The 8,957-nt window shown below is 41.5% G+C and overlaps 1 pseudogene; it reads left to right on the top strand.

Annotated features, from left to right (window-relative positions):
- Nucleotides 1-5,011: 5,011 nt before the first annotated feature.
- LOC135974516 (olfactory receptor 14L1-like) lies at nucleotides 5,012-5,565 on the top strand (annotated as a pseudogene).
- The last annotated feature ends 3,392 nt before the right edge of the window (nucleotides 5,566-8,957 follow it).

The following is an 8,957-nucleotide window of genomic DNA, read 5'->3' as shown; positions in this document are numbered from 1 at the left end:
AGGAATAATTGCTTTTGAAAAAGTTGTATACCTCTGTCACCCAGAGGTGGGCGAACTCTGTATAATATTGTATAAATGTTACTATCCTCAGTTTATCAAGGGGAATCCGGAGTCTGGCTGGCCAGATTCTGCTGTCAGGGGCACTGCTGTGAATGTGGGTTAATTTCACTGCATGCCATGGAATTGGTCCCCATTTATACTGCTCTAAATGGGAGCAGCATTTCGCCTGGCGGTGACCAAACCTCAACCATAATAACACAGTAAACTTGAGTAATGAATACAGCTCAGGACTCCTGATGCTTCGTCCCCTGTTCTAGCCAGATTTGCACGTTTGCTGCGAGAGAAAGACATTCTGGCTCCCTTCCTGCTTTTCTAACTACTCAACTAAACTTCCCCCCAGAGCTTCAAAGAAAAAACAGGAATCCTGATTCTCAGTTCACCCCTGCTGTAACCCACTAAAATCAACACCTGTCCCAGAGCTGGAAATACAGTCCAGGAATTCTGGCTCTACCCACCTCTTATTCAGTGCTCAAATTATATTCACCTGCAAAAAAAATCCCAGCACACCTGTCCAATTGCTTTGCATATGAACATTTGATAGACAAAATCTGTTCTGTTAAATATGTGAATACAGAAATTTCACTCAATTTAATAAAATCACCAGAAATGACGAAGGAGTTCTAATGATCCTCACTCTGTACTTTGGTAACAACCTGTTAAATAGAAAGATTTGGTGACTATATTCCCATATGATGTCTCTTTAAACCAAAGTTCACTGTTTTAATGATTGTTTTGTTTCTGATATTTATATGGCAAGGATTTGTAAACTTGTTAAAAACTTCCTAAATAAACAGTTAAAAAAAACTGGGCATATTGATCAAGCTGCCAGAGAAAAGTTCAGCTCCTAGTTTAGACTGATATAAATTACATTAAATCCACTGACACTAGAGTAGATTCAATGGAAATAATCAGGATTTATATGAGTGTGTGGGAAGAATTAAGCCCATTCTTAAAATGGACCACAAAATTTGCACTGGTCAGAGGTTAAAAAAGTGGCATTGTCAGTTGAAGTGTAAAATAAATGACCTTTTTGGAATGAAACGTTTTGATTTTCCAGTACAAAACAACTTTTCATTTCACTTTTTTCTTAATTTTACTTTAAAACATGGTCAACATTGAAACAAAATGTTTAGATTTTGTTTAAAATGGAACCTGATACAAAATTGTGTTTGACTTGTTGATTCACCTGATAACTTTTATTGGGTTCAATTGTTGCTATTTAAACACATAGGCAAACCCTCACACAAACACACATGCAGTATCTTCCATAGACTAATGCACACACACACCATGATGCTCACTCACACTTCACACAAGCAGACACACGTACACTATCCAACATGCAAACACTCACTCTAATACACCAGCCTAAATGCACCAAACACACTCTTTCCCCCAGCACAAAAACAATCATAGACACACACTCACTGGCTCTCACACACAAACACAACACGGTTATGTCCCATATATTTCACTGGTCCCAGTTTAGATGGTATACTCTATATAGTGGTGTTACGAAACAAGGAACCAGATCTGAGTTTGGCAATGAGAACAAAACACTTTGTGGGCCAAGACATCAGTTCCCACATTTAGGAATATGAGCTCGGAATTCACAATACACATAGTGGAGGGGGTGTCTACAAACCCCTCCCACAACCAGTTCCTATCACTGAAATGGAAACATGGGAACCCATCAGAAATCTGCTGGCTTCTTGGTGCTGAGGCACTTGCATGATCTATCTCTTTATTCCCATAACTAATCTGTTGTCCCACTGTCTTGAATCTTCTGTCTGAACTATATCCATCACTGTAACATTTGAGGAACGTGTAGGGCTGCTGCCAATTCTCCCACATGAGAGTATTTATTTATATTGCCCTCAGAACACACCCAATATTATTATTACCTATCTTTGGTGAAAAAGTGGCAGCTCTGCAAAATCTGCACAGGGTCTGCCTTCTCCTAGAGTGAGGCCAAAGCAGTGTGGTGGCTTATTTTTCTTACCACCTTTGAGGTGCTTTTGTGAATGAGAGGAATAGTCACACCTTGTATTGGCTCCAGGTCTGTATTTCTGGGTATCATTTTTGCCTTTCTCCAAGGTACGTGAGAGAAGACAATTGGGTTTGGAATATATGCAGCTGATGTATTGATCTATGGTTATAAATTGCTGAACAAGTCTATTTAGGAGCCAACATTTGAGTTGCTTATAAGTGTTTAATCAAGCAAGACTCTGGTTGGGCCAGACTGGGATCTCAGTAACACCAGAGTAAAGCTGAAGTCATTGGTGTTATTTTGGCTTCACCCCTGAGATCAGAATTTCCTCCACTATGAGTTTTGCCTGAATAAAGACAGAATAAAAACTGTCCACCCAATTGTACCAGTTTTGCAGTGATGTAACCCCACTGAAATCAGTGGAGTTATGGTGGCATAAATCTAGTATAATGGAGAGGACAATATAGCTCAAGGACTTCAAGATTTTTTTTAAAAAACACTCTGTTTATTATTTCTTGTTCACGTGCACCATTTGAATGAGAATTATGCACAATGGAGACCGCTGCTTTAATCTTTTAGGAAAACTAAACTAATAGTTCATTGTTATGGTCTTGTCTTGCCTATGCAATCCTCTTTCCATTGCTACCTCTATAAGTAATCTTGGAAGGATGAGATTTTTATCAGTAAATATTTGTAAATGTTGATTTCAACATACACACAAAGCCAGCGAAAAAATATTTCCTTCAACAATCAACATTTTCAGTGAGGCAAAGTAAGAAAAATGCTGCTTGAGAACTTATGAGTATTTGATTTAAGGTTATTGACTTTCTATATCTTCACGTCATGTTGAAACATTGTGCTTTCACAGTTCTCAAGTTTTAATTTTTTGAAACTCAACATGTACTGTCATTAAATAACTATTGTCTGATCCCTCCATAATTTCCTGCAACTGTGAAAATTTAAACTGATAAAAATAAAAAAATGTTTAATTATAAACATCAATATTATCAGTCAAAATTATATATATACATAAATTAAATACTGCTAAGAGAGCGACCACATCCCCTCTCAGCCGACTTTTTGCTCGGCTAAACAAGACAAATTCTTTTAGGCTACATCTACATTACAAGCTAGGGCTGTGATTCCCCAGCTCACATGCATGCGCTTGTGCTAAATGGATGATTATATATCACAGTGCAGCTGCAGTAGCATGGGCGACACCATAGCTTCGTCATTCCACGTACAAGCTTTTCTGAACCTCGGGGCCACCTACTCAGCATGGCTGCCCATGCTAGCATGGCTATACAGGATTTATACTTGTGCTAGCTGTCATCGTGCCATCTCAAGGACATGGACCCGAGCTGGGAATCACTCCCCTGGTTCATAGTGTAGAAGTAGCCTCACTCTCCTCTCGTAAAATAGTTCTCCATTGTCGAAATAGTAGGACGGTCGTTCCTAAGATTGTAGGGTTTGGATTGTAATTGGTTCCATATTTACATGGCATTTTATCAAGCCGCATCTGGGACCAGATCCTCAGATGGTGGAAATGGACACTGCTCGACTGTAAGGGAGCTGTGCCAATTTACACAGGTGTCACAATGCAGTTCACTACTGGTGAGATTGTTACAGGTGAGGAATGGTCTCTCCTGACATTTCCCTTGTCCTTACCCCTCCCAAGGCAGCACATGATGTACTGAGAAAGAAAATGTCCAACCGAACCACCGTGACTGAATTCTTTCTTCTTCTGGGATTCTCCGATTTTTGGAGGCTGCGTATTTTACACTTTATCCTGTTTCTAGGGATATACCTGGTATCCCTGACAGGGAATCTCCTTGTTATCATCACCCATAGATATGACCAATGATTCCTAACACTGGAGGCTTGAATTCATTGCAAGCTGGGGAAAATTCCACAAAGACCAGCACAGTAAGCTTGCCATTTCAATTAAATATGTTAGAGAATTAATAGACAGGGCTAATTTAAGAACATAAACTTGAATTAAGGTTGGAACTCTTTAAGACTTTTGCTATCAAGTCAATCAAACATCTAGAGCCTATCAGCATTTTGTTTGTAAAAAAAATAGGTTTTTCATAGACTTCCCAAAAATCTCAATTTTTTCATGTTTTGGCAAGTGAGAAACAAACATTTTCAGCAAAAAATTGCAGAAAACTGATTTTTTTCTCCCTAGATCCACCCCAAAACATGAGTTTTCAGTTCCCCTGTGTATATATATATGAAGTATCCGTGAAATATATTTGAGGATACCTGAGAGTTTCTATGAAAATTTGATTAATTGAAAACACAATTTTCCTTTGAAAACAATTTAAGTAGGAAATTTCTGACCATGCTTAATTGGAAACTGATCTTTAAGAACGACTGGGGAATGCAAATATTGTCCAATAATATGGTAATTTCAAACCCATACATTCTATTACATCTCTTCTTATTTGCAGGCTTTGGTTCATACTGTTATGCCCAGGGCTCCTGCAAGGCCTATGCTTTAGTGACTGCAACCGAACCCTGGTCATTGCCCTTGTCCTTCCCTTCACAGCCATCACATGATGTACAGAGGAAGAAAATGTCCAATCAAATCACAGTGACTGAGTTCCTACTCCTGGGATTCTCTGACATTCGGGAGTTGCAGATTTTGCATTTCATAGTGTTTCTATGGATTTACCTGGCAGCCCTGACTGGGAATCTTCTCATCATCACAGCCATAGCCCTTGACTATCATCCTCACACACCCATGTATTTCTTCCTAATGAATCTATCCATCCTAGACCTTGGCTCCATCTCTATTGTTGACCCCAGTCCATGGCCAATTCTCTAATGAGCACCAGGGCCATTTCATTATACGGATTGCGTCATCCAAGTCTTTCCCTTCCTTTTTTTCGCTACAGCTGAGCTTTCCTTAATAATCATCATGGCGTATGACTGGTATACATTTCCATCTGCCAACCACTGCACTACGAGTCAATAATGAACAGGAGAGCTTGTGTCCAAATGGCAGCCAGTATCTGGATCAGTGGGGTTCTCAATTCTGCACTGCACACTTGGAACACATTTGTAATAATCTTCTGTGGAGACAATGAGATGAATACGTTCTTCTGTGAAATCCCCCAGCTCCTCAAACTTGCTTGGTATGACTCATATCTCAGTGAAACAGGGGCTAATGCCTTTAGCGTGTACTTTGCCTTAAACTGCTTTATTTTATAATTATGTCTTATGTTCTGATCTTCAAAACACTACTGAGAATCCCCACTGAGCAGGGCCGGCATAAAATCTTCTCCACCTGCATCCTTCACCTCATTGTGGTCTCTGTGTTTGTTTGCACTGCTAGTTTTGCCTATATTAAACCCACCTCGAGCTCAATCACATCTCTAGATCTCATGGTGGCTGTTTCGTATTCCGTGGTGCCTCCCATGATGAATCCGATAATTTTTAGCATGAAGAACAAGGATATCAGTGCTGCCATGTGGAAAATGATTAGGTCAAGGCTATCATCCAAAAAATAAAATGGCCATCTTTCTCCCATGACCATCATCTCATTCTGTGTTTATTTATAAATATAATCACCTCTTATTTTCTCCATGAAAACTTAACGTTCAATCTGTTTATCCACATTGAGGTATTTACACTGGTAAATATCTAGAAAAATTCCACTCAAGTCAATGGAGTTATTATAAATTTACACCTATATAAATATCCTGTATTCACACAGTGGCCAATGTCACATACCTCTGAGAGAATGAACAGAACAGGACAATTTTGAGTGACCCATCCTGTGTTGTTCAATTCCAGCATCTGGCAGTCAGAGGCTTAGGGACACCCAGAGCATAGGGTTGCATCCCTGACACTCTTGGTTAATAGCCATTGATGGATCTCTCCTCCATGAATTATCATGTCTATCATGTCCCTCAATCCCCATACATACCCCTCCATCTATTGATCGATTGATTCGTCTGAGGCTTTTGTACTGCTACCCATCACCATGGTATCAGAGCACTTTCCACGTAAAATCAGTTACCATATCAAATTCACACATGGGGTCTCTGTCTCTTCTCCTTTTTCCAGAGTGGGGAGTAAAAATTCTGCCCCTGCTGCAGCCGTGAGGCCAGAGGACTTCTCTGCCCCTAGTATTGACCCAGGGACGTATCTAGGTGCCTAACTGTTAGTTGTTGCCGCACTGTGGGTAACCATGTCTGGGCCTCTTTATGGATCCAGGCCCCATGGGGTATTTTGGCACCTAGAGGGATTTTCAAAAGCAACTAGGCAGCTAATTCCCACTGAAACCAATAAGTTTTGGACACCAAGAGGCTTTATAAAAACCTCCCAGGCAGCTAAACATCTTTGAATACCAGGCCTTAGTTGATGAAGTGCAGGTGTTTATATTGGGCAATGATACCCTGGTGTGCAGCTATGGGTCCATTGACTTATGATCTTCGATATCCACCAGAGATCCTAGAATCACAGAAATACTGGTCTGGGAGGGACTGGAAGCAAAGGGAAATTGGGTGCCTGGTTCTTTGAAAATCCCATCCTAAATTCCTGGAAAGAATAGTCCTCCCCTTTGAAGAACATTCCCATATCTCTGCTAATTCTGCATCTGGCGCCAGCCCACCTAATAGAAAAAAATGTCTTTTGTAAGTATATTATAGAATCACAGAACCATAGAAATGTGAGGCTGAAAAAGACCTTGAGAAGCTGAGGTAGGACCTAGTAAATCTAGACCAGCACTGACAGTTGCTTGTCCAACCTGTTTTTCAAAAAATCGCCAATGATGGGGATTCCACAAGCTCCCTTGGCAGCCTATTCCATTGATGGGACCTATGGTCCAAGCCCCCTAGGGACCTTTAAAATTCTAAACTAAAGCCTGTTTTCAGTTTCTTATTCCTTTGGTCCTTAATTGAGAACCCTGGAGAACTAAATCCTTCTTTTCACCTACAAAGCAAGTGAAATTCTCCAAGACAGTGTGTCTGACACCTAACCAAGAGGTGCCATGTCTAGGGAGAAGACAGGAGGTTGATGTAAGACCAGAGTTGTGATTTTGTAAGAGGCCTAAGGAGTTAAACACAAATTCCCAAGGACTCCTTTAAGTCCATTAGGCCCTACTCAAGATGCTGGAATTGGACAACACAGGATGGGTTACTCAATAATTGTCCTGTTCTGTTCATTCTCTCTGAAGAATCTGACATTGACCACTGTGTGAAGACAGGATACTTATATAGGTGTAAATGTATAGTAACTCCATTGACCTGAGTGAAGTTTTTCTAGATATTTACCAGTGTAAATACCTCAGTGTGCATAAACGTATTGATTGCACATTATGTTCTCATGGAGACAATAATGTGAAGAGTTGATTATATTTATAGAGAAACACAGAATGAGATGATGGTCATGGGAGAAAGATGGCCCTTTTATTTTTTGGAGAATAGCCTTGACCCAATTGTATCTACTCAGTGTCTTTGGGATAGAATGCAGGAGATCCAGTTTGTTGCAACTTATTCCTGGTAGAGGAGAATTCTAGGAAGCCACACAGAAGCTCTTTGGGAGTGGTGAGCATGGTGGGTAGCTGGACATTCATTTTGTTTTAAGCTGGATAATCCCCTTTCTGTGTGGTTTGTCCCCTGTCTGGTACTGAGACAAAACCAGACATGGTTTTGTCCAGTATCACGGATGAGGGACGCATGCAAGGTCACACTTGCAGGCAGGACCATGAGGTAGGGGCGGGGCCACAGCTTTCCCAGAAGTACCACAATGTCCGGTGTGGCGTTGCTTTCTAGAAATAATAAACCCAATCATACTTTATCGAAATATGCTTATGAGTGTAAATATGACATGACTGGAATATGTTTTATGTTAGAGGTCCCATTTGACATATCTCTGCAAAGGTTGTGATTTACTGGATATATTCATCCTATTTACATGCATATATCTTTTTGTATTCGAAGTTATGATACCTGAAAGAAACTGGAACAAAGGACAGTAACTGCAGGGGTGTGAGTAATTGCTGGACCCAGACTAGAAGGAGGCTAGTCTGTAAAAGAAGCTTCCTGGAACATCTCTGATTGTGAGATTTCATCTGGAATCACTTCCTTGCTGTATTAGGCATAGACTTGCGTGTTTTATTTTATTATTCTTGGTAATTCATTTTGTTGTGTCTGTTATTACTTGGAACCACTTAAATCCTACTCTTTGTATTTAAGAAAATCACTTTTGACTTATTAATTACCCCAGAGAATGTATTAATACCTGGGGGGAGGGGCAAACAGCTGTGCATATCTATCTATGAACGTTATAGAGGGTGAACAATTTATGAGTTAACCTTTATAAACTTTAAATAGGGTTGTAGTGAGGCGGTGTGGCTCTCTGCCACCCGAGAGAGGGAAGAGCCCATCCGGAGGCCAGCGTAGGCGTAGCTAGGGAGCACAGAGCCCACACCTCAGAGGGTCAGGCGGCAACCCGGAAGTATAAAGGTTCGCTCTCAGAGCTCAGTAAGGCCCGAGCCATCGGAGGGGCCAGATACCTCCAGCCCAGCTCGTGACTGGGAAAACTCTGCGGCCAAAGGAAGCCACCAAGACTGGCGGGACCTGCCCTGCGCCTTCTACCCAGAGGAGTTGCTGGACCTGCCCTATGCTCCCTATCCAGATGAACCTATGGTGCTGGACCCCCCACAGGACAACACTCTGACCCAGGTACTACCCGAGGAGGAGTCTGGAAGTAGCCCAGGGGCAGCCGACCCTAGTCTGGCTGCAGCAGTGCCAGAGCCCATGTCAGTGTGTTGCGGCCAGGATCCCTACTGATTATGAAGCGAGTCTTCTGCCGCTGCTAGGGCCCTGGGCTGGGACACAGTGGAGTGGGAGGGCCTGCGTCCCCCCTGCCACCCACGAGTTGGGTGGCAGTCTCC

The sequence above is a fragment of the Chrysemys picta genome, chromosome 12 (genome assembly GCF_011386835.1).
Source record: "Chrysemys picta bellii isolate R12L10 chromosome 12, ASM1138683v2, whole genome shotgun sequence".
Classification (NCBI taxonomy): Eukaryota; Metazoa; Chordata; order Testudines; family Emydidae; genus Chrysemys; species Chrysemys picta.
This window is presented reverse-complemented; position numbering and strand designations above follow the sequence as displayed.